Source organism: Lonchura striata, chromosome 1 (genome assembly GCF_050655825.1).
Source record: "Lonchura striata isolate lonStrDom1 chromosome 1, ASM5065582v1, whole genome shotgun sequence".
NCBI classification, from domain to species: Eukaryota; Metazoa; Chordata; class Aves; order Passeriformes; family Estrildidae; genus Lonchura; species Lonchura striata.
Genome location: NC_140703.1, coordinates 12,606,057 through 12,633,737, shown reverse-complemented (window position 1 = coordinate 12,633,737; position 27,681 = coordinate 12,606,057). Strand labels below are relative to the sequence as shown.

General features: G+C 35.4%; 1 long non-coding RNA gene across 1 annotated transcript; it reads left to right on the top strand.

Annotated features, from left to right (window-relative positions):
• On the top strand, positions 1-24,553 carry LOC110475178 (uncharacterized). Its single transcript, XR_002466217.3, has 4 exons — positions 1-533; positions 5,191-5,337; positions 16,708-16,905; positions 20,619-24,553. It is a non-coding gene; the product is annotated as an uncharacterized LOC110475178 (long non-coding RNA).
• The last annotated feature ends 3,128 nt before the right edge of the window (positions 24,554-27,681 follow it).

The window sequence follows — 27,681 nt, the reverse complement described above, 5'->3', positions numbered from 1 at the left end:
GGGCTTCCTAGTTAGAAATGTACTTTCAGGCATTGCATCTTTCATGGTGAAAAATAACTATAACAGCAAACTTATCTCATTATTAGATCTTCAATAGGTATTTTGGTCCTGTGTACTGCAAAAACAAGACAACGAAATTTCTTCGAAGAGCCTAGAAAGGACCAACAGTGTTACAGAAAAAAAAAAGTTCTTCAGATGAAAGTGAAGCATTGCAATGCCTTGTTTCCACAGAGCTGGCCACATGCAAATATTGAATCAGAGGTTGAGCTAATTAAATGTACAAAGTCCTTGCACTTTGTGAAGAGCTCCAAACTGGGAGGCTAAAATAAGAGATGTCATACTAATATTTGAATGTGAAAACAAACATATGCAACAGTCTGAATAAGTAAATAATTTACCTGGAAACTGCAGAGACAAGACACATACATGACAATATCCTTGTCTCTTGTTATTGTAAAAGTCAAAATGTATATATATTTATTTTAACATCTTTATACAAAGAAGGGGAAAAGAGGAAACCTGACTTTCATCTGGTAAGTACTGAACCAAAGTGATCTATAGAGATGTTGTGTCTTTAGACTTATTGTCTTATTATTATTGATTTCAAAAATAATATTGCTATTAATATGGACAATGATAATAATGGATAATCAGAAGCAGGTGAGAACAGCAGGTGATCTGGGAGATGGCTTTAGAAATCCCAGATGCTGGGCCCTGAAAGATTATGCTGAGATTCAGCTGCAGGAAGGGAAGGCAATTTCCAGCTGTGCTATCCAGATGGACACCAGAATTAGAATTTTGTTTTATGAACCAGCTCTGCATTTTCATGGAAAATCAGCTAGAAATGGTTTAAAAGATGTGTAAAAGACTTGAGATGGTAGCTCAGTTTATTTGAAGATATCCCATAAAGTGGGTTTTGACAACAGCTAGTCCCAGAGTTTTCTGTTTACTGCAAAGTTGTATTTTGTAGGCTGTAAGGACTCAAAGATTTAAGGAGAGGCAGAGGAGCTTGTCTGGTTATCAAAGTCTGGCAAATAGTGAAGAAAAAAATCCTGTGGGACACAAGTAAGGGCAAGAGATTTTTCCAGTTTGGATTTTCATCACATGATCTTTGCATTCTTGAAGGTCTTTGGAGAAGTTTTGTGAATTAGGTCTGGAGAGAGTCCAAGCAGCTCCACTGGTACTGTTCAGTAAAAATACAACCATGGTGAAACAAAGAGATTTTAACTAAGATTTGTGTTGAAAGGTGCTTTTGGAAGATGTGAGGCACAGTTCTTTGTGCAAAATCTTGCAGAACAAAACTTCATAGGGCTGAAAACCTCTGTGTTAGTGCAGTCATAGTCAAAGATATACACAAACTTCGTTTTTGAAGAAGAAAAAAATCCAACATTCTTGATAGGTGCATGTGTGGGAAAATAATGTGGAGAAAAATGAAGTTTAATGTAAATAGGATTGTTTTAAAGCAGCATTTAAGAATATGATGGAATTGCTTAAATATTATTTTTCATATATATAGACCATAAATACTTTTAGGAAAATACCTTCTAAAAAGTACCTTTTTTATGCCTAAACACAATTTTGTTCAAAGGCAGAAGACTGAAAAAAATTTGTGTAAGAACAAATATGACTTTTACTGATACTTGTGATACTTCTGATACTCAAAAATGAAGTTATCTTTTAAGATTCACTGCCTGGGTCATTTTAGAGTAAGTAATGGAAAATATTTGATTTATGGCCATAGTTGTTAATTTACAGGATATCTTTTGTTTCATTATATAAAATGAAGGGATACAAATTATACTTCTCCTAGTGCAGATCATTCATAATGCATGTTACATCACAAGTTTTATCTCACCTAGAACTATACCCAAACACTTTTTAAAATTCTATTTTCAATAGTTCTGCAGCAAATCATCCACGGTATTTTATTTATTTATGCCTTCCCTCAAATAGTCCTTGCTTCAGTATCTTTCATTTTTAAATGAAATAAAATTTTACTGGGCCATGTCTGGGAGACGCTTGTGTCTAATAATTTCATTAGCTTTTCCCTGATGAATTTTGTAGACTTCACTTCTTCCACTGAGATGGGCTTCTATGGATCAATTAAGTGCAGTCATTCCCTAAGTGGAAAATCAAATTAAATGCAAGACAGGAAAATAGAATGGTTAAACACTTAAGCACTTTGCTGTGAGATTGGAGTGGGTTTGTAAGGAGAGCAGTCATCTTTGGAAGATGTTACTGTCCAATTTTGCTTTCCTTTCTTGTTTGTGTAAACTGACACCCAAAATACTGACAGCTGTTGATGCTTTAACAGTTGCTGCTGTGAATAGAACTGACTTGTTGATTGTACTGAGGGAAAAGGTTTTCCTCCTCCCAAAAAGGAGTACCTGAAGTGTTACACTGAAACCTGGGAAAGGCAGTCCTGTCTTCTGGCAGTGACCCAGGAAAGCACTTAGGGAAACAGGAATTCCTGTTTTGTTGTCCTGTCCTCTGTAAATAACAGACCAAACCCAACCTGTGGCTCATGGTGCTGCTTTGCACATGGAGTCCTGAAAACAATTTCTGTGCATTCAGTGAAACAAACTAAAACTCTCAATTATATTCAAATTATATATATTGTCTTATTTATATTCACAGAGAAACCAACTGAATATAATCTCATCTTATCTATATAATAGAATTTTTGAAATATATTTTTTTAGTGCTATGAAGACATTTCCCAATTAAACAAGCAGCTGTTAAATACCTAGGACATGTTCTGATATTATGCCACAGCATATTTGAAAGTCCACATTTATAAATGCCTAAAGAGAGAGAAATAAACTTTACAGTGTTTCCCTGTCTTTACTAACTGTCTTTACACCAAGCACTCTCAATTGGAAAATATGTCAAATCCTTCATAAAAAGTTTTTGACCCCTACAGAGGATTTTTCTTAGTCTCTTTTTTGTACATAAATTAAGTTTGGAGCTGTGAGTGTGGGTAAAGCCTTAGGGCTCGTTGGACTGCAGCTGAGATACCTAAGGCTCTATGTCAAGGCACAGAGATTCTCAGATATTATCCACTGATTAGAAAGTAATGTTTTAATTTGAGGCTTGGAGTCCAACTGCTCTTTTATTTAGTTTGACATCCTCCTTGTTTGCCTTTCTGGCATCAGGCCACAGACATTATTGAAGCTTCTCTCTCTTAGTAAAAATAAATCTAGAAAGCCTCATATTGTTTAAGAATGCAGGTTTGCCATTAAAGGTGGTGCAATTGATGCCATTTGGATGATAGAATTCAGATATCATTGGATATCACTGGAGAAATTGTCACACATTCACAAAAGAAAAATTCAATGTTCTCTCTAGATTTCTCTGCATTACCCATTTTTAGAGCATAAAATGAATAATGCTTTTCTATTAGGAGAAATCAGTGAGTTATCATTTATGAAAGCAATTCACCTGCAGTGTGGAAATTGAGAACTGTTTGTTTGCTCATCAGGTGTAAAAGTTTTTACACCTTTTTAATATCTAGGTGCATATTACCTAAATGGGAGATGGGTCTGTTTTAACTTACATAGACATCCAGAATATTGGACTTTTATCACAAGTTTACTCAAAGTTAGGAGTTATGAATAGTTTGGAAACAACATCTGAAAAGCTGCTATTCCAAACAGGAGAGAGGCACAGACACTGAAGTAGAGCTCCTCCTGAAGGTACTGTGTGCTCTCTGAGATTCTTTAGGGGTCTGTTCCAAATATTTGAGGTTCTCAATTAGTTTAAAAAAATACTCAAAGTAGACTCATAGTGTCATTTAATTAATAATTTCATATCAAAATATCCTGTAGTGGTTATATTCTAAATGCTGAAGGCAGAAATGTTCCATGTTTCTGAAGAATATTTCCACTTAGCAGTGAATAGTTACTCAAAATTAAGCAGACAAGAAGACTGAATAATGCATAAGATCTGTGACACAAGCAGAAACATAATTCCTTTTTCCAGGACCACACTCTAATGCTTTATCCATAAGATTATCTTTTGCTATCAAGAACATTTATCTAAAAATGGAATAGAAGAACTAGAAAAGATAGAAGGGAAATCAAAGGAGTTATGGAATGGTTTCTGTATGAAGAATAATTTTATAGACAAGGACCCTTCAGAACGAAAGAGAGAGCACTGAAGGGAGAATATGACATAAGACAGTAAAATCAAGATTGCAAGAAAGGAAATGAAGAATGTCTCATAAAAAAGGAGGGAGTGATTGTTAACTGGAACAAAGTAGATGCTTATTCACATCATGGGCAGATAAAGAGTGAATCACATTTGCATAGGATGTTGTGGCATTAGACTGGTTCTAAAATGATCACAAACATTGATGAGATAAAAAGCAAGCAAGAGCTATTAAATATAACTAATTTAAGCACAACGGCATTAATAAAGATCCGTTGTTGATATTTAACATTTATTCTGACTCAGAAAATCCATAAAACATAGCAAAATAGAAGCTGCCAGAGAATCCAGCAGAATTTGAGTACTCTGACTCTGAATGCTTCTCCAGACACCCTCTGCTGGTCACCCTGAAATGATGGGCTACTGAGAAAGACATAACTTTGGAACTCACTTTTACTAGGAATGATTGTGTAGGGTGCTGCTGGCACATTAAACAAGGTATTAGAATGAGAAAATCAAATGTTTATATCTCAATGTTTAAAATTAGCAGTGATACTTCATGGGTACATGAACATCATCTGTGTGGATTATTATTCAAATCTCTGTTGTCTAAAAATTATTTAATTTTTATTATTTTAAAGAAAACTATCCATAGAATTATATCAGCAGCAGAAATATGTCAGTTCTACCAGGAAGTATTTTTTTTATTGCTCCTTCCAGATAAGGTAGAGAACTTTGCTTTGTGGCATTGATCATGTTTTCTGTTTTACTTCTGCCTGAGAACTTTGTTGGAATGATAAGACTTTGCTCTTTAAATTACTTAAAGCTTGCAGTCTGGCAGGTTTGGCCTATCTGTTCTTTCCTGAAGCAGGTTTCAAGGGAATAAAGCTGCACATAAAATGAACAAGATGTACCTTATCAGTGGTCCTGAAACAAATGGGATAACATTCTGTAAAAGCTTATCTATATATATGAAATAAAACTGGCCACCAATAAGAGGGATTTTGAGCTGTAATATTGGTATCTATTGTATGATTCCAGGTAGTCCTGAATCCTGTCTTGGAGAATGACCAATGTAGGCTGCCTTGGGACCAGAGCAAAGAAAGAGCAGGGACACAGTGATATGTCCCAGCATGGTCTCCCAGTCTCCATTTTGCTGCTCAGGGACTGTCTGACCCAGGGATGGCTGTAAGTAATGTATAATTAATAATTCATTGTGGTCTTCCACTTTTCGTGAACTTGTTCTCTTTTCCCTTGGCATTGTGTAGCTTTTTAGCAGCCACCACATTGTCTCCCCTCTTGTCCCTTTCCTCACCATTCACCCCTTTCAAAAATATGACAACCGTGCTCAAGACAGAGTACAAAACAAAATGTGAACATGTGCACCAAATACTTCTAATATGACTAGCTGTAATGTTTATGTTGAAAAACAGAATATTTCAGGACAACGGTGATAAACTTTGCTGTCAAATTTTGCATTCCATCATGACTTTTCACATGTATCCTCTGAAATTGTTAATCTAATAAACAGTGCTTATTTTTACATTGTTTGTTTTGTTGAAAAGGATCTTGGGTGAAGGCACAATATTGAAGAAGTTTGTGCTTGGTGACATTGGGTGCCTACTAAGCTCTTAAAATGCTGAAAAGAGAAGAACAATTGAAAAACAATCCAACCAGGCTCCTTTCCCCAATTATGTTTCTCTCCTTTCTCTGGGAAATCGTGTGGTTTCATGAAGAGGACCAAGACAAACACCTAAAATGAAGTGCTGCATAGATCACTTTCAGATGTAGTTTGAGACATAATCAAAGCCCATCACTAAAATATCATTCAGCCCGTCAAAATGTTTCTTTGACAGAAACAGGACTTTTTCCAGAAAGATTTTAGAGCTGACATATTGCCAGCTAATGTTTTAATCTGAGGTTTAAAAAAAAACAGGACAAAGATGAGCGAGAAATTCTTGGATAAAGCAGACTAGTTACCTGGTAGGTTTAATTTAATGGTTGTACTTCAAATACCATTTGCAATATTCTAGGACTATGAAATGCATGTTTGATCAGAAAATTTGTAATAATACTTCTATGTACTTTTTGTGTGTAAAGGATTTTAAATATGCTAACACTGGATTTTTCTTGTTAGATAACTACTGATTTTTCTTATGCCCAAATAGGATGGCCAAATTCTAGCTTACTCTTAAAAAAAAAAATTGACAAAGGACAGAATTTTAGGTAATATTGAGCACCTATAGCCTTTTTACACAAGCATTATTATGTCTAAAAGTATTAAACTTCTAGTCTTTCTACTGTAGAAAAATAGTAAATAGTTCCCACTGCCATTTTGAGTGGCAACCCATACCTGGGTTCCAAACAAGTTTTATTTAAAAATATTTTAAACCACAGTGACAGCAAGTGTCTTCTTTATCCTCATGCATTCCAAAGATGCAGCTTAGCAATTGAGTTTTTTAGGTAGATGAGAAGGGAGAATATTTCACTTCTAGCCATGATTTGCACCTCAGCATTGCAGATCTCCAAGATTTTATGTAAACCTAAGTATGTATATGTATGAGAATAAAAAGCAGAAGAAAATGAAATACAGCAGGAAATATAGATGTAGTTTTTCACCCCAATTAGCTTCATTTTTTATTTCTTGAATAAAAAACACCTGTCTTTGAGGTTTAAGAAATTAGTGATTTTCTAACTTTTCATAAAGGTTAACCCAAAAGTTTGAAGGCTTTGCTGCATCTCTCCTGAGAGAGTCCTACATTTCTTCCAGTTTCTAATCTCAAATTTAGAAAATAACTATGCAAAAATAAATTGTCCTTTTATTTCCTTCTTAGGTTGATTGCAAAAGTTTGTGATTTAAAAGTGATAAGCAGTTCAGTCTGGAAAAATTAAGATTTCTAAAATCTCATCCTCACTTGGACTTTCTTTATAAATTTCTGTATTTCTATAGTATAAAAGGGAGGAATATTTATACATATGCATATAATCTTTCTCCAGTACCAATGCATGCTAACATTAATGCTTGAGAACTACTTTTATCTCTTGTCTCTTTGGGTAATTGCTGCTTTTTTGCAGATAACAATCTGTTGTGGATTTCACATTAATAAAGTTATTTCAAATGAGACCAGTGCAGTGGTTCAAAAAACTGAGTTATTTTTGAGGTAAAAGTAAGAAACAGGACTCAAAGGCTGAAGATGCTCCAGCCTGGGACCTGGAGGACGTCCTCACCCAGTTCTGTGTGGCATGGGAAGTCGGTTTCCTGGCAAAAGCAGGGAATTGAAGCAGTTCTAAAACTGCTATTGTGTAAAATCTCTTTTTCTCCTTCAATGCAAAATCTTTTTCTCTCTTTAAATATTTCTAAAGTAATTTGTTTGAAAAACAAAACCAATGGAAAATAAAAACAATAGAAAACAATAGAATATAAATAGGAACTTTGTGAGTTGATTAACAATAGGGGAACATATTGACTTTCAAATATTTAGATATTCCTCCCTTTCTTCCAGTGAAAAAAATGTCAGCAAAGGCATCAGTCAGGATTAGAAGAAATGTTCAGAAACATCTGAAATTAATTTTATTCAAAATGGTTAGGAGAAAAATACTCCTTTATGTTACAACATATCTTCTATAAGATAATCTTAGCAGGAGATATGATGAAATTCCTTGTGGGTCTTATTTTACTTAGGGCTAGAAAGGCAAGAAATGTGCAGTAGAGTTTTTCAGTGTCAGGATGCAGACCAAAGGTCTTATAGCCTTGTGATTCTACATAATGTTCTTCAGAAAAATTACTTCCCTCTGCTCTTTTTTTATCTAATCCAAAATAGATTACACCAACAAAGCAGTGTTCTGTGCCCTAAACTTTGTGTTCTTGCCACCTACACAGGTAGGCATATTTTATTTTCAGTTGCCTTCATTTTACTTCCTAGAGATTCACTCAGGAGACACTGTTAATGTTGACGAGGAGCCTGGTGTCACCGAGCTCGTGCTGCTAAAGCCAGAAGAGAGACAGGCTGTTCTGAGGCCTGATTGAAGATTAAATACATCTCACATCTAGACTGGGAGGTTTTGACTTTGAAACCAGGAGAAGGTGCAGTGACTCAATGTGAATCAGAGATGAGGCACTCATGGCTGCCTTCCAGCATTAATGAGCATTAATCTAGGATGCTCTTACATATACATTTGCTTATTTCTAATGAAAATAAGGTTCTTTAAAAAATTGCAGTTGCAGAAATAATATTTGGAGCAAGTCGGTTTTAGAGTTATTCACATTATAAGGACATCATCTCATCTTTTACTTGTCAAAATCCAACTGGCATCCAAAGTGAAGAATTGATTTAATTTGTTTGAAAAGTTGGAAGTGTAAGAGGTAGAGATTGCAGTAAAACATCCAGTGAAAGCTAGCACTGGTGCAGTGTTGTTTTATTTTCATCGTTGCCTTATTATATTCACAATATATTTTGTCTTTATGAATCAAAAACTAGAGATAAAGACTCCTAATTGTTGTTGCTATGAGATAGGAAAAAAAAAAAATCATCTGTTTTGTATTGCTGGCTACAGATGATTCGGTGGATACCAAGCTTTGAGGGCAGGGTATCAGATAAAACACCAGAAAGAAAAAAAATTCTCCTTTACTGACAATCAGCTTACACACACAGTGCTAGGTGATATCAGAGTGACAATTCTGCACGCCAGGTGCTGAATGAAGAGACAGGACCAACCAGCCATTTCCACTTTGGACTCAATCGAAAGACCACCCAGTGGATGCTGTCAGATACAGTCAGGTTTTGTAGACTGATATGCAATTCCTTGCTATTTCAAAGAATAAGCAATTTGAGCAAAAGTTCCTGCTGTTACTAGTTATCTTTCAGGATTCAAGTTTTCCCTGACAAGAGAACTTTTTCAACACTTTTCTGCGTTGCTCATCATTCCTCAGAGCAAACGAAGCCATACACACAGACTTGTTTTATTGCTGTTTTTGCTGCGCCCAGCAGAACTCTATGTGACATTCCTTCATTTGACTTGAATTCTACATGAAAACAGTTTCTTGGGATAGCAAGGTATTTATGTATGTAATATTCCTCCTTTACTAGTGTCTAACTAATTAGGACAACCTTGGAAGTAGCTGTCAAATTTCTTCATTTGCATTTGTTTATTTCCCTCAGATCAGAATCCCACCTCCTTCCTTGCTGCTGTGACAAGTCCATTACTGGGTCCCACCCAGCCTTTTGGCGTCAGCCAGGCATCCCACGCTTCCTCTGCACTCAAGGGAACATCTCCTGGGCCAGCCTAAGCCTTTGTGGAACAGTCTTACTGATGCCTCAAGTTTTAGCTTTCATATTTTCAGATTCTGTACTGTATTGGTGTGTGACTCTGAACTTCACATAAAGTGTTAGCAAGTTCTCCTCACTGTTTAGTCAGACAATCCTTTTCCAGCCTGAGAACCAAGAACACTGCTGCAGCTTCAGGCCCAAAAAGTGTAAACAACAGTGAAATGAGGAGAGCAATCTGGGAGGATGGGACTTCATAATCTAAAGCTCTGATAAAACACTTAATCCCAATATGTAAAACTTATAAAAGTGTGACAACTTGTGACCAGTTGTTAATCTTGGGTCCATCTTGGGCAGAGCCATGGCCGGGCTCTTGTACTGCCCAAGGTGTGTCCTTTGAAGGCCATTTAATATTTATTCCTTTAACTCTGTCTAGCCTCTGTTCTAGGTAGCCTCCCAAGGCTTTATACAGAATCCTAAACAGGTCCCAAAGTCTGTATGAATACTCATATGCACCGTATCTCTATTCCTGGAATTATCCAGAAAGGCATTTATATATTCTGAGTAAATTCATTCCAGTTAACACAGCTGAAGGGTTGAAGTTTCTTTGTGGTTTGATTTGTTTCATCCAAGGGTTCATCAGCTGGTAAAAGGACAAAGCTGAACATGATATGAAAATGCTAAATGACTACTTCCAAATGTGGGGTACTTATATGTAAGCATTTTATTTTAGGATTGTGCAGTGTAATTTTAAATTATTATTTTATTCAAAACCTAAAATTTGAATTGCATTATTTTACAGCTGTGTCAACCTAAATCTTTAATAATAGATTGAATGAAAGGATGAAAATCTCTTTCTTTTTTTGTCTACTCACTATGTACTATTTGAATAATATGTTCTTTTAAAGAAGAGAGTTTGTATTTCACAACTTAATTTGAACATTTCATTTTTTTTCAAACACAAATTTAATTTGATAGGTGTTTTTTCATAAAAAGTAAAAAAATAAAAAAAGGTGGGGAAGGGGAAGCAAATCAATTCCCATGTCAAAACACCATTTTTTATGATGTATTACTCCTCAGCACCTCACTTTTCTACAGATTTCCTGCAGGGGTTTCCAATATTCACCTATGCAAGGAAAAACATACTGTAATTTTTCTTGCTTAATTTCCCTGTAGGTCCCCTCAAACCCTGTAGATCCCTTTTGCAGGGATAATCAGTTTTCAGTGGCCTCTCCTGTGCTTATTAATGCAATAATTTTAATGAAGATGTTGAGTCCCTTGAATAAGGAGATGGGCACATAAGGAAAATGTGTTCTGTCCACACTGTACCTAAACCAACTATAGCACCACGGTCTAACACACAGCATAATGTAGTATTTGTAGTATGGCAGATAATGCAAAGAAATGTAGAAAGGCCATCAAAATTAGAAATAACTTCATTTGCACCAGTATGAGGCTGAGAGTTGAATATGGAATAACATCCACTTGATAGGGGTGTTCTGAATGGTGGGCTTTGAAAAAGAATTAGAATTTCCATAAATAGAGGATCTTTATCTCCAGGAAAATAAGGATTCTTTGAAATACTTGCCTTGAAAATACAAAGAAAAGCTGTGATGATGATGATCAGAAATTTGTAAATCCTTATGTGAGAGGCCTTTCCCATGGATCTGAGGGAGGGCTTCTTTTAATTTGTATTATTTGTAATAAAATTGTCAAAATGAGAAGCTTGACTTGGAGCTCATTCATCTAAATTTTACCTGTCTAGAAATTTAACCAAGTGAAAATGAAATAGTTTCTGGTTTTTTTTTTTATAATCTCATTTATTTTGTTACATGTTTCAACAGAGAAATATATCCTGTGATTAAGATTGAAAAAAAAACAACTCATAATTAGGCACCTGCACAAGTTTGCAAATCTTGAACTCTTGCTAGATTCCATCCACTTTGGAGACATGGGTAAAATTAATTTTATTTTGTTGTAAATTCACTCAATTTCAGTACAAAATAATGCAACTTTGAAAAAGGAATAGGTGATGCATAGGAGAAACAAGTATAACAGACCTGTCTGGAATATAGAATTTAGCCCCCAGCCATCTGTCTTTTGCTTACACCTAATTTTAAATACTGCTGTTAAATGAAAAACCAGTTATGAATGGATAAGTAGAAATTGCAGAAGTGGGCCTTGTAATTAGATAGAATCTGATTTATTTTGAAGCTTCTTAAAGAGAATATAAATTGCACAAAAGTAACTTTAAAAAATGCTTCCTTTCACTAATTTTGTTGATTTTTTTTTTTTGGTTAGTTGAGTTTAGAGTCTTCTTGTTTGTTTTTTTTTTTTTTTTTTGATCATCAGTGTCTGCATTCTGATTTAAGTTTCTTCAGTGTAAATCCTCATGAGATGTTAACTTAAACTGCAATACTATAGACTTCGTTATTGTTATTCTCACTATAATCTGTGGAATCATTCCACATGGAGCTGCAATCAAATTCTTGTTCCTTATAATTTAGCTTAACCAGAGAACAAAACTTCTGTTTATGTGAGAAAGTCTTTAAAGTGTTAGAAATAGTGATACTTAGATATTAAGAAGAATTTTATTTGACTTTTGTGTTTGAATTCGATTCCTTTCTCATCTAATATGGAATTATTATTATTATTATTATTATTATTATTATTATTAGTAGTAGTAGTAGTAGTAGTAGTATTTAACACATAGTTCTATGGGGAAAAAATTCTAGTTTTGCTTTTTTCTAAATCTGTTATCTACTTTAGATGTAATTAATCTATTTAACAAAATCATTTTTGACATATGTCTGGATTTTGATTTTGGCTTAAGAGCTGGAGAATTCAAATCTTCAAAAAGTCTTTGAAATTATATATTTGATAATATTAGTCACATTTTTAAAATGTGTAATATTAGAGATTTGCATATATTAACATTAGCTTATATTAACATTACTCTTCCTTAGATATTAACTTTTAATGTATGAGAAACAATTCCTTATATTACAGAAGTAATAAACAACTTAGATAAAAACTTTCTCAAATTGTTGAAAAAATGAGTAATTTATGAGACCCACAAAACTAATTTTAGGGGTTTTGCATCTTAAAATTTTTCTCCACTCTAGGTTTAACACTGCAAGGCAAAATAACTTCACTGGTCAAAGCTAGAATAACGTAAATTAATAAAACAAACTATTTATGTGAAAGAGACAGTTATTAATAAATGAATGATTCCTGGAAGGAATTCAGCTTTCAGCCCTCCCTGAGATAAATTAATTTAATAAGGTAAGAAATGTTGTAGGTCAGCAGCATTAGAAATCAGCTGTTTCTGAAAGAAGAAAAGCTTATGAGTCCTGAAGGCAGAAAACATAATTTGTTTGTAACAAAGAAAAAAAACAAACAAAGAAATTTAGTGGTCAAATTTCTGGGGAAGAAGCTTGAACTTGATCTTGGCAGGAGTGAGAGTTTGTGAGGGGTTACAGTGTGTTTGCAGTTTGTGGTCATTAATTCAGTCCCTGTGACCACAGCTGGTGTCTCAGAGTTTCCTGACAGCTCTGAGAGCAGGAGGAGAAATCCTGTGCCTGTGTCTGCAGCAGTGCCAGGAGCGTGTCCAGAGACTCTGCTCTGCCCTTTGCAATAACATCTCCTCCTTGCTCAGGGAAGATGAAGTCTCCAGAGACATTCCTGAAGTGTTTTAACTTTTTCTCCTCTAACTGATTAATGCTAACTAAAATCTTCAAGATTCAAGCCTGATTAGGTTTGCATATCTGGGGAGAGAGTGGTGGAGCTACCACAAGGTGCATCTGAATTCAGATGGATTATGCTTCCAAGTGTCATTTGAGCTTTCTGATGAAATGCTAATACAAGCACATTTTTCAGATTATAGTCTCAAAAATTTAATCATAAATGATTTTTGAAGACTCCATATCTATCAGGCAGTCAAACCCATTACATATCAAGTTAACCTCTTGAGAAATAGAAAATTATCTTGAAAGCTGTGTAGAAAGCCTCAAGAGCTGTAGTTGTATCAGAACAAATTACCTCCTGAATAAATCTAAAATAAACACTTGAGTTTTCAGTCAACAAACCTGTAAAAAGAGTTTGTGTCAACGTAGTTTTCTGAGATGAGACTACAGTAGATTATTTTGATAAAATAGGTGACAAAAATTCAAATGTTCCAATAAGTCCAAGCCAGAGAGCCATGCTCTCTGTAGATCCAGCCTAAAAAAAGTTGTCAATAAATATTTTTGATTGCATGCCCTCTCCAAATTTGTCTGCTTATTCTGTCTTGAATAATAAACACTTGTAAAAGCATTTCATATAAAAAATAACAGAGGAAAACACTTCATCCCAAACACACACAAAAAAGAGAAACAATTGCCTTCTAAAATGATACACTGAGTTTCAAGATTTGCCTATTTCAGTCTACAACTCCAACTTTTCACATCACACACAAGTGCTGTCAGTGGAAGGTTAATTTGAAATTTTCAATCTTTTCAAGCTCATTTTAAAGCAATCTTGAGTTATATTGATAATCTCTTGTGATTCTTCAAAATTCAGTTATCCTAAGTTTGCTGGTTCTCCATTTTTCATTAATCTCTGTTTTCCAATAAGACAGCTGAACAAAAAACATGTTATTTATTAATAATAAATTTTATTAATATGTATTCTGCTAATCCATTATTTGCTGCTATTCAGCTCTATGAAATGCTGTAGATATAATAGCATCCACTATCCATTTTCTAGTTCATTTACTTAGAGACACACACACTCTCCATATTTAGAAGAAAACCCAAACATGCTTTTTACCATTTGTGGCTAAGCACCAGTAGTCCAGATTATTGTTTCATAAATATTTACTGTTGCCGGTATTATGTTTGGCTAGTCACCTTCCTTGACTTGCAAACTTCTCTCACAGTAACAGATATTTCAGATAGTTTTATCACATGCCATCTCCATTTGTATCACCTATACAGAAGAAAGTGGAAGCTGCTTTTATCATTCAAAATCATGAATGCAGCTACAAGCCAGAGTCATCAGAGACTGCACAGGCTCCAGAAAATATTGTCTTTTTATGGTAGTCAGTTGCCTGTTATTCACGGAAGATTTACTACAGTAAAAGAGAAAGCTCTTCAGGATAACCTTTAAAGTGCTCTTTCCACAAAGGATGACTTGAATTCTGACTAAGTGTTGGAACTCAAAATGTCTCTCAGACATTTTTAGAGGTTCCAGGCCTTGGTCAGAAGCATTTTAGACCCTGGCAGGCGGCTGGAAACAGCTGTGATTTTGAGTTTGAGCCATGGAATGAGTTACCAACTTTGGAGGTGGAACAAGCAGTCACAAAGGGTTAGATAATATAGTAAAAGTAGTTACAAAACAGAGGGGAAATTTTTTTAGTATTTTACAGGGGCGTTTTAGTACCTGTACAGGGGGGTTGTTATTTTGTACATGGGAGTCAGAAGTTCTAAGATGGAGGAAAGTGGGCTGATCCTGTTCTTCCTCCTTCTTCTTCCTTACCTCCATGTTCTTAGTGATGTTGGAACTCCAGATTGGTTTAGAGTAGAAAAGCACTTTGTAATATAGGTAGTAGGTATTGGGGGAAAACTATAAACATGTAATACATAATATATCATATAAAAGATAGCCGCAGCCTAGGGCGGGGAGGGTGAAGAAGAAGACAGCAGACAGAGAGGATGTCAGGGTGTGTGTGTGCCTCTGCCCAGGCCACTGACCAAGCAGCTGCAGCTCGAGAAGACAATCTTTTAGATAACTCACCATAAACTGCCTTGAGACTGAACAGCAAGAGCCTGTGCAGTTTTTCTTTGGAAGCACAGGTTGGAGGAGGAATTTTACCACCACATAGGACCCCAGAGCAAGGCTGGGGTTCCCACAACTAAGGCTATTTAAGTTCTCCAGCAGTGGAAAAAACAAGAAGGGAGGTTTGAATCATGGCCCTTTATGCCCATGACACATTCCCTTCCAGATATCACCATTCACACTTCAGTCTGTCAAATGGCACCATGGGGAGCACAGGCTAATGCAGTCATCTCCTGCTAAGGACATAATGTCAAAGATTTTATCCTGTCATGCACCCAAAAGAGAAATGTGTTTAAAGATAACCTCTGGTCACTTCCCACAGAGGTGGATTATGAAAGACAAGCACTGAAACACCCTGTGAGACTTCTATTGAATATATTCTTTCCTGCTAAAATAGCTTAAGGCTGGATGGATTGGTTACCAAAATGGAGTTAATGGGAGTTAAAGCAATGTACAGACAAGGTTGTCTTGTTTAAACTGAAAGAATGCCTGGACATTCAGTACAAGTGTGAGGTCTGCAGTTAAATCTCAATAATTTTGAACATTACCCCCAGGAAACATCTGTGTCTATTGTACAAAAAGCAGCTTTGCAATTGAAGGTAAGTTTCAAGAGGAACTATCAAGGGTCTCTTTGCAGCTGCTTTTGTTGGGTTGATATCTACTGCATTTTACACCATGCTCTGGAAAGAGAAAGCCAGCTAAACCACTTCAACAGAAGGTAATGGAGACTCTGGGTCAGACTTTATGTTCTGCTCCAGATGGATTTCCATATTTAAACAAATTAGATTTAAAATTATTTAATCTGTTATCAGGGTTTTTTTTGTAGTTTGTTTGCTTGTTTGTTTGTTTGTTTGTTTTTTGAAGGGGCTCTTGGTTTTGGTGTTGAACCATGAATCCATTCACAATTGAAAAAAAATTAATCTTTAAATATTGTTCTTTTAGCAGGTGAGAATCCATATTGTGCTGCTCTGTGGATGACTAATAATTGGATAGAGCAACTCTTAGTTGGTCTAAGAAAATCAGCCCTGCTTAATTTGGCATATCTGTGTTTCCATGTGCTGTTATAACTCCTTCTCCATCCCCCTCAGTAACATCTTAAAATTTTTTTCAATTCCAGCAGAGGACACAGGCAAAATATAGTTTTATTCAAGGTTTTGGAAAATAAATATTTGGGCAAGAAAATACACAGTATCAGTGTTGAAGTGTGAAAAATAATAGCAGGGCGTTTTTTGCAATATGAGACTACTTCCCTGGGGAAGAAAGTGTTTCTCAAATGTACCAAGTGCTTTGTAAGTTCTTCCCATAGGTTTGCCCATCAAGGATGGTACTGATGAGACCTAAAAACAATGGAAGCAGACTTCCTTAGCTGTGATGTCTGACAACTGCCTCTTTGCCTCTAGACTCCCAGTGGGAATCAGGTCAATTGAGTAGTGACAAGTTAATTATTGTGTGATATCTGCCTGCTTTATCTTCACAGTTTCAGTTCAATTCCCCAGAGGAGTCATTTACATCATGAGGAGCCTAGCACTCTAGAAGAGCCCATTGCAAACCTGAGGCTTTCACCATGAAGAAATTCCTTTTCGAAAAAGGGATTAAAAACTTTGGCAGAAATGCTGCACTTCAAACCCTCACCCGTTTCTGCTAATAGATGCACAACTTCTCTGACCTTCTCCAGGTAATTATTTGCCTTGAAGGCTTCCAGTTCACAGAGAGCTGGCTTCTCTTTTTTCCAAAGGGGAGGGACTGCTTTCATAAGATTCCAGCAGGATGACAGAGCAATACATGAAAACAACCTCTACTCTTTGCTCTGTTTAGATTAGAGAACTTCCACATACCTTCCTTCCCTTTATAAATAGAAAGTTTTGGACGAATTCTGTTGAGGTTCAACTTATTTTATTACACACACACACAAAAACCAACCCCCTTCCCCCCACACCAATCCCTACTTAGGGTTTTTGAGTTGTTTCAGGAACTAGACAGATTTCAGATAATGCACTAAAGAGCAGAGTTTTGGGAGTGAATTGTAAGACCCCTTAACCAGAGAGACCCCGTTGTGAATACCTGTAAACAGCTGACTCCAGGCAACAGAGTAACCACTTTACCAGGGCAATATGAAAAAAAATTGACTTCTAGCTAGTGCAAATCATATATTTCTGATTTAGGTCTAATACAATAGAATGGACTCTGTTTCTTTGAAGTTATTTCCTTGAATGGATCTTTAAAGGATATATTATTAGACTGTCCTAATGCAAAATGATCAGCTGAAACTAATCTCACTAATGAGGTTCATTTGTTCTTTGACAAAGCAATAAATGTTTTTTCAAGAAAAAACTTAACTAATAGTTGAGCCACAGCTTTATAATTAATTTTTTCTCTGGTGGTAGCAAGCATAGAAACAAACAGTATATTTTTCATTTGTTCCTCTCTTCAGAGCAACTGTTTAGCACAGATATGCTTGATTAATGGATTTAATTTGTTCCCTTCTCCTCTAGTCAGTTTTCATATTACATTGGTTATCAGAGGATGGGACAATAATGTGGCTACTCTCATTGTACTGTATTCCATCAGTGTCAGGGCTGCCTTCTAGCTCCAGGTCTGCATCTTTAACCTTTGCAGTCCTACGGAATCTCTCATCAATCTGTGTTACAGTCACCTTGGGAAGGAAAAGCAGAAGCACTCAGTCAGCACTTACAGGTAGTAAAGTGTGTCATTATTTCTTACAAAATGCTGGCAGCAGTCTACCTTTCATTTCCCACAGAAATATGATTTGTGAGATGAGCAGCCCCATGGTTAAGAGAGGAAAATGTAAATTAATTGTCTGCTTACTACTTGTATGTTTTATTTATATTTATGTGTGTGCGTAAATGTATAAATCATATGGGTTTTTTAACCTCATGGGGTATATCTATATATACACACACTATATTTTGCTGATTTTAAATCTGATTACTGTTATATACTTATATTTTGTATGCCTGGTTCAAGCAACATCATAAAAAATAAGACAGACTTCAAAAACTTCCATTTCACAATGTTAGTTCCCTCCCAGCAGAACAGATACTATCAGAGAGACTTGCTAAGGCTGTTCCAGGTTTCAGTCTAGAAAAGGGATGCATAATTACAAGGGACTATGTTCCTTCAGTTTCTGTTATACTCAAAAGGAGTTTAACAAAATTTTGTGGGAAATATATTGTTTCTGTAAATGACATGTTACATGCTTATGTAATAAATGAAGTTTAAAAGATCATTAAGAACTACTGAAATAAATAGAGTGCCACTATGGGGATGCATCATACATATTCTTTGAGGATGATGGCATGAAACTGGGAAAAATAATTGTGGTGAATTTGTGGATTTGTGATTTACTTTCCGATTTCGTGATTCAGCAGACTGTATAAATGAGTTATGTATTTCCAGAGATGTCAGATGCATTTAAGTATTGGACAGCAGTACAGATATTTACATGTGTTCTGATTTCAGTAGTGTAGAAATGCTGTAAGAGACCATCTAGGCCACAGAACTTGTACAATGTAAGTAGACAAGAACAATTACACAGTGGAAAAAAAAGAGCTGAGGATGACTTGCCCAAAGTCCCAGAGCAAGCTGATGTCACAGCCAAGTGTGAGCTTGAGATCTGGATCCTGCTCAGACGTGACTGCCTGTGTTGCTTCTATTTAAGAGCCTCCTGTCCATGTTATTTCTGACATATTTCATTTAGGAGGACTTAAAAATACCAAGATGCTCACAAGATATTTTAATACTTGTCATATTAGGAAAAAAACATCTGTTCTGCAGAGCTTGCCTTAGAAGAACTAGATATATTAAAGCTTCATTTGTCAATGACAATAACAGCCTGGCAAATTGTGAAATATTGGGGCAGGTTTTTTCTCATTCATCAGGATCACACCATTCATTGTGTCTATTTCAAAATGTGAGCATCAATTGATACATTTAGGAATTTAACTTTTCTTTTGCCTGACCCCATGGAATATGAAATTGTGAAAAGGAAATTAAAAACTACATGATTCATGCTAGCTATTTTCTTACTCTAATAATTTCATTATGATCCTGACATCTAAAGCCAAATGGAAATGAACAAATGAAAAATTTAAAAAAAAAATAGAATGTTGTCTAACAATAAGATATTTAGGAACAATTTTGAAAATAATATTGACCAGGGTGATAGTTTTGAAAACTGTAATTCTAATCCTTGGTTTGGTTTGTTTAGGGGTTTTTTTCTTTTTTTTTTTTTTTTTTTTTAATTTATTAGATTTTCTTGTTTTTGTTCTATAAGGTTTTTTTCCTCTTACTCCATTAAAGACTGCTTGGTTTCCCAAGGTAACTTCAGAATGGTCACACATAAATAATTAGTTCTCCTGATTTTGAAAATATCTGAACCAAATTATCTTTGGTCTTATTTAATCAGGATTTTCACTTGTTTCAGTGAGTATACAAGAAACTCCACAAGAAATAAGTAGTCATCTTTTATCTATAGTGTATTATTTTGCTTGGTATAATGTACATTTAAAATGTCTATTGAAAGTCTATTTAAAAGTAGGGTCTATTTAAAAATTCTGCGCAATTAATTTTTACTTTTGAAAAAGATAGTGTACAATCAAGTAAGGCTAGATTTTTTCCCATTATGTAAATTTCTATTTGTGTAAGTTTTCAGGGAAAAACAAAATCTGGAAAAACATTTTAATAGTTGAATCTTGAAATTACAGAAATATTGCAGATAAAAGCATTTTAATAGAGTAGGTATTAAACTACCAGGATTAATTGACTTTTATTACCTTTTATCACTTCTTGCTTTCAAGGTTAGCTTTACAACTAACGTGGTTGACATAGGGGAATTGAAACAAAACTGTGAAAATCAACAGAAAATAGCCAAAAAGCTGATAGCTTTTGTAAGAAGAAATTAATAGACCTTTAAAGCAGACAATGTTGTTTTAAAGATCCCATCCCCTGTCTGTTGATAATTGCTGCTCTCTGTTACAGAACAGAAAAAAAAAAGCAATCAAACACAGAAAGGCAAAAAAAAACCCCACAAAACGCAGACTTCTCTAATTATGTGTGGCTGGTAATGCTGCCTCACTAGCAGTTTGTAAAATAAGAGCCCTTTTTTTCATTCTTAAAATTTCCTGAGCTGATCTCTGCCTCAGGCTGAACTCTTCCAAGATTACCTGAGCCAAAAGAGCTCAGGGCTTTCTAAGAGCAAGACACAATTACCTTCTACAGAGCCAGAGAGAGGAGCCCAGGTGGGTTCCTGACACAAGGAAATATTTTATATCTCCAGTTAACTCACCTGAGTCTTTCTACAAAAGTACCATAACTCTTTGTAGTTTTTAAATAATCAATGAGTCATAGATGTTTCTTTTATTCCAACAGAATTTCAACACTTTGGAGGCCACCCTACAGGCATGCTCATGAATTCAGTGAATATTTGAATGCAAGTTTTTACCTGCTTCCTATTTTGAAAGAAAAAAGAACTGACCCACTGTTGTGGACATGGCAAATTGCTGAACTTTTTCTCAGCATGAGACCTGAAAAATGCATTGAAAAAACCATCATTATGTGTGATGGAGACCTGCTCTGCTGGACAAGGCTGAACCTTCCTGGCCATGGCAAGCAGTGAATGAATTCTTTATTCTACTTTGCTTGCATGTTGAACTGGTTTTATCTCAGCCCATGAGTTCTCTCTTTTGTTCTGCCCTCCCAATTCTTTCCTCATCTCATTGTGGGTAAGATGCTGTGTGATGTTTAGCTGCCTCTCAGGGTTAAACCACCAAAAAAAAAAAAAAAAAAAAAAAAAAAAAAAAAAAATCACGTTGAGTCCTACACTACAATAAAAATACTTTTATGAGTAAATGCCTTTGGCTCCTGTATGTAAAAATGGAGAATAACACAGCAATTAAACTGTAATTCACCTCTTTTCCTAGCTGTGCAATAAATAAGTTTGCCTCGAAACCTGCAAGTTCCAAACTAAGGAATGCTTTATAAGATTATCTTGGGGATGTTTTTCCTCGTGTAGCACGGTGTGTGTATGTGCCCCTGAGCACACCACTAAGTATCTCTTCCAAGTCTGTCATTAACGTGAGCACTAACAAGCTTGGAGATGACCCAGTTGAAGGTCAGGTGCTTCATTAAACCCACTTGTCAGCCACTGGAGGTTTTCCAGTGATGGTGAGCTATGACAAAAACAACCAAATTTACATTGCACTCTGCACAATTAACTCCAGGAAATTAGAGGCAATTTAGGGGGATAGCTGAGGAACTAGCCAAGGGAAATTATATACATCTGTACTAAGCCAAAGTGCCTCAATGCCCTGGCAATTAAAATATAGAAGGGACCATTGTGTCCAGCAGTTTGAGCCCGTAGTCCTTAGTCAAAAAACAGGACAGCATTTCTCAGAAGAGACAATGGAAATCAGAAAACCTCCTGCCATCATCACTAGCATATTTCCAATCACTAAAGAGTAATTCTCACTTGGAAAGACTGTGAATGGTGCATTTTGATGCAATCTATTCCTGCTGTGTGTCCCATATAACCAGTAACCCTAACGGTGAAGCAAATACTGCATTTCTTCTATTTTCTACTTAAATACTCTGATCTGGAATGTTGACAGAGGTGATCACAATCCTGAAGGCAATAATTCCCTTTTAATGTTCTGTTGCAAAATCCAAGAACAAAAAGAATGAAGTGGATATTGTTAATTTGAAGAAGGCAAGGTAAAATTCAGTTTGGATGGAGGGTCAGTTGCTTGTTATACTTGCATTTGGAAGAGGCAAGGCAATTTCCTGGATGCTTATCTTAAATTTTTTCCCTGTTTTTAAAAGAAAATTAACCATTTTCCTGCCACAAGAAGTGCTGTGAATTTTATTTAAAGGGAAGAGTGCATTTTTTCAACTTACATAATTTTTTTTTGCTATCACCTACTTGTAGTACCACAAATACACATAACACTCAAACCCAGAATGCAGACCAGGATGCCAATGAAAAAAAAAACAGAGAAAGTTTGATACAGTAAAATTGGGAAATTTGTGTATTTATTTGGTGTAATATTTTTTAATAATTTCATTATCTGAAAACTGGTGCAAATTAAATATGCATTAAGACAATCTAAACCTTCCTGAACTTTTTTGCAATACCTGAGAATAGCAAGGCACTACTAAATGAGCAAGATTAATCTAATGAATACTGTTGTAAGACTTAAATACTGTTCTCTTCTGTACCAAAATTTTCTTTGGGAAAAAAAAAATATCAGTTAACATTTCTTTACTTCTCCAGATACCAAGAACACAATTTTCTGACTTTAATATTACGTGTCAGCAATGGAGATTGAGAGGTTTTAAGCTATTGTACTGATGGTATAATATTAATTATGAAAAATAGTAATATTTAGTTTAGGTTGTTGTTAACAAAATATCTTTTTTCTATGAGTAGCTCATAATAAAAGTTTTAACAAAAATATCTTAGTTTATTTTGGTTGATTGGTGTTTATTGCATAAATGTACATCATAGAATTTTAAAAAGTTGGTAGATCTCTGTCATTTGCTATTTCTCCTGTGGTTTTGCTGCTGTTAAACCCTTGCACCCCTGACACATATCAGAAACAGAAATCAAGCTTGTCAGCTGGCTTGTTGAGAATACATTGCATACAAGAAGTCTGGCTTCTTCTCGTCTTCTAAATGGAGCTTCTGGTAGTGGTAGAGCTCCTTACTATCCTAAATAATGTTTTCTGGATTTTACATGAACAGAACATTTCCCTGACACCAGCAGAATATTTGCGGGAATATTAAACTAGGATTGCTAGAAAGAGCCTCATTTGAACACTCTTCTCCATTTTGTTCCAGAAGTTTCTGATTGCATCATTTAAAGAACAGGGAGCTAAATATTCCAGGAGGCATTGGTAAACAAGATAGTGAAAAAAACAGTCTCAAAAAACCTGAAAATACTTTAGATTCCTATACATAGTAAAACTCAGGCCCCTGCCATTCTTTATGATGTCCTATTTAGTGTGCAAATGTGGGTATGCTGTCACATTCTGTGCTCTCATCTTCAGATTTCTGTGAAATTGCATCTGAAAAACTTTCTTTTTACTGCTTTTTGTAGTGTTTGTATTTAAACAAGAGGAGTAAACCCAGTGCCATTTGAACTAATATTTTCACAATGCATTTTTGTGGATAACAAAGGGCTTGAGGACCTGCAAGACCTGAGTTGTTTTTTTTTTTTTTTTTAATTTTTCATTTACATGTCAATGCCTTTCTGATAAAAGCTCCAAAGAAAAATATTTTCCAGACAGGCTTTTGTTTGGGTTATTTCACTTCTAACAGAGAAGATAATGGTTAATGCACAGCTTTACACCGAGGTGGGGGAGATCTTGTCAAGGATTGCAAAGAAAGCAGGACTGTGCTCACAACATATCTTCCAGCAACTGCAGTCCCTCTTATGAATGGGGACAGTGACATAAAGTGTGATAGGAGGCAGATTAGCTGTGTCTCCCTGTCTTCTGCCAGCACATTATGTTCATGTCATGTTCTTGAATTTCATTTACAGATAACCCCTGTGAGTAATTGTAGCATGAAACTTAAAATTGTAATCTACTTTTGATGTATGGAAACAGAGGGAATTAGATTAGGAGAATCTTTCAAATGACATTGCATGTTATTTAGCTTTTGAGTACATGTTTTTTTACAGGCACAGTTTTTCTCTACTGCTTCACTTTAAATGTTTTCAGTCTCCAACAGACCATAGTCAAAGGCAAGAGGAATAAATTAGTCACCAACAAGCCCTTGAGTGAGTGGGTTTCCCCTTAATACAGCAAGTCCTAATGGTTTTGCAAGCCTGGGTGGTATTGATGTATAGCACATAATGTTATACATTATCCTAATGGTCTGAATGTCATTAATATTCCACCTTAAGCACCAGTAATTACTATTTGAATGATATTTAACCTAAAAGAAACATCTGAGTAGATTCCACCACCCCACCTTTCTCCCACACATCTCTGTCAAATGCAAGAAGTGATTAGAAAATGGATTATATGATTTCCTAGTTGTTCCTTAAAAAAGCTTTTCAAAGCCCTTGTGAAATACAGCAAGCAGAGCACTCCAATTGAATGTAGTACAGTTCATCTTTCTGCTTAAGGAATAATTTCCAGATTTAACAAAAGAAACTCAGTTTGCACAAGGATGTCATAAACCAGGGTGATGTTGTTCTGCAATCCTGAGAAAATTTTAGGACCTCTCCAGTTAACCTATGTGCAAGAAAACCTGCTGAAAAATACTGATTTTGGAGTTAATAAAAATTATCTGCCCATCAACCTGTCTGCTCTGAAGGATTAAAAGTCATGTGAAACTGTGAAAATGGGAATTTGTTGAAAAAATTCTCAATTGTTTTGTGTGTTTGTAAGGGGTTTTATGTTGTTGTTTGTTTGCCTGGGGTTTTCTTTTATGTTTGTTTGGTTTTGTGGTTTTTTTGTTGTTGTTGTTTTTTTTTTCCTTGGGTCTTTTTCCTTTTTTTTTAGGAAATCCCAGTTTTAAATACTAAGATTTGCCAGAGATTTGATTTTGGAAGCTCCCTTCCTCATTTCACACTAATCATGGTCTATCTAGATAACATATCTTCCTGCTGTATCTTAGAAATTATTTTTCCATAGAAGATTCATATTTGTTCAGAGCTATGAAAGACAAGTATCTGACTTTAGACCTGAAGTTAGTAATTTCCTCAGTCACAGCAACATAAAAACCCATAAGGGTCATGATGGGAAATTGCTCACTTAATTATGTTAAGAGCTGAAATTTCACATCATTATAAAGAACTGTTAGGACAGAGTTGTTTTGCAAGCAGCAACTTTCCTCTCTGATGTATTTGCTTTACTTTGGGAATTAAAAGTTATCTTTGTATGTAACTCGTGGAAAGATGAATCACTGCACAGATCCCCTCTTGCAGACAACAAATAAATATTGCTGAAGCATTTTATTGCATTATTGCTACTCTGTGCTGCCTCTACCATTTCACAAATACCATTAAGCTGAAGATCAGTCATAATATATGTAAGATTTAGCATAAATGGTAGTTAACATGTGTATATTTTCCACGCTCAAGCAGCAGGCTGGCCCCTCTGGAATGTGTATTTACAAACAAATCCACTTTGCTGGAAGTTATTATTGCACCCAGTGAGCCCTGCATGCACTTCTTGGCTGCTGTAAAAATGCTTCTCAGGAAAATAATTTTAGTGAGTTGGACTTGCAGTAGCTCCGTGTTTTCTAATGATCTTTAGTGACTGACGCTGGGTTTTATCTGTCACAGAGAATGACTTGGATACCTGCAATTCCTACAGATTTCAGCAGAAGAGACACAGTGAGAACACACTTTATTTATCCTGACACTGATGTTTGGGCAATGCCCTGACACATAACACTGAAGCCATCAGGTCAACCTGAAATGAGATGAACTTTTGTTTTGAAGGCCTCTGAAAGTTCCCTTCTAGGATCTTTTAGGCTAAATGCATTCTGCCCTATGGCCTTAGTCTCAGGATTTCACCCCTGTAAATTCTGAGGGTTCTTTCCCTGGTTCTGCTGTGGTGATTCAGTTTGAGATGCTCAGAGATTTTCTCTAGAGTCACTATCAAGAATGTATTTTCTGCAAGGCAACTTTCAAGGCACTGTAGTTTACAGAATGTCCCTTGTTTGAACACAAAGACACAAATATATATAAACTTATCATTAATGTCCTTGTATATCTTCAATTTCTAAAATATCCTTTAGGCTTTCTGTTGCAAAACACCCTTGGCATGTTTTCTTTCCCAGGTCCTGCCACCTGTCCTCTTTAGGTATTGAACACCCTAATAAAAGATTTGTGCACTTAATGGCACTCAGAGGATCTTGCAGCTTTTCAGCAAAAGGGAAAAAATACAAAACAGTGATACAGAAATATGATAGCACATCTAACATATATATGTGACATTTTTTCCTTTCTGTCCATCTTAAAGGGCAAAACTCGTACTACCCCCAGTATACTGTTAAGCATGACATAATTTGATCCTTTGATTAAAAAAGTTCATTCATAACTTCATGCTTTGTAAAACTCTTGTAAAGGATTCCTGAATGAATAGTATGAAATAGTATTCATTATATATTCACTTGAAGATAATGAAAATTCCTTGAGAAATTTTCCATAAAGACACTTAAATATGTTAGGATTGATATTTTTATGATTTAAAGCTTGCAGAACACAGGGTAAATCTTCGATACAAAGGTACTTTTGATAAAACCTTTATTGCTTTTGAAGGTCTTCTTTCATAAATATGACAGATTCTAAGAGTAAGTGTGTTTTACAATAGTAGTAGTAGAGAGCAAAAGGTAGGAAATCCCTTGCATTCCTTTGTTTGAGTTCTATTATTTTATGGGTGTTCTCTCCATGTTTATTCTGTGGTTGTGAGCTATAAAACAACAACAAAAAAATTGTTTTGTTTCTTTTTCCACCTTTGTTTTTGAAAGACAATTTCCACAAGAAAAATGAAAATCTTGATTCAGGGTAGTTTTGCTGGTCAAAATGAGAAAAAAAAACAAAAGATGTGAAGCCTGAATCAGATTCCTGCCTCCTAGCCAGAGAGTGTTTTTTAATGTTTGTGTGATCTAGCTCTCTTAATAAATAACTCTTTACTCTCTCTGACATTGAGTCTTACAATATTGCTGACCCCAATTTTTGTTCCAGACCATTCTATGCTGAATGAAGACAGTCTGCACCTTGTCTAATATGAGCTCATTACCTCATTGAGCTCTTTTTCAGGCCAAGGCCAAGCAAAAAGTGTTAGGGTTGCAAATATAATCTATTTAAACTTAACGTCAGTAATTTTAATGGAAATTATTTTGGAAGCACCAGTGCAAGTAACTGAGCAGGAGCTTGGGAGTGGTTAAGTAAGTGTTAAGTAAGAAGATGGTAATACCTGGTATCATCAAGGACAATGACTTCAACTGTGAATTTCTTGTCCTGCAATGGAAATCATGTAAGTTTTTTTATATGGATGGTCCTGTACCCTCAGGATGAGTGTCTCAATGGCCTATTGTCCTTTGTACTTTTAGTTTCTAAAGTGCCTGACTTTTCTTCAAAATTTTTCATTTGCTTACATTTAAATGAACCCCCACATTTGAAGAATACTGTGTTGGGGGTGTAGAAAAATCCTATTTAACTGCCACTGTGCTGCCACCATACAGAACACATAAGAAAGAAGAAATTCAGTAGCATTTGCTTAATTTCCCAGCTGAAATACAAACATTGTCACATATATATTTACCCTCCTACAGTATCAGGAGAGTCTTATACTGTGATTTATAAAGTTGGGTCACTGTTCCACCACTGATTTTTTCCTTTGCCTTAACAATCTATTTCTCCAATAAATATTGTCAGGAATTTTAATTAAATCAAATAACAGACCATTGGCTAACA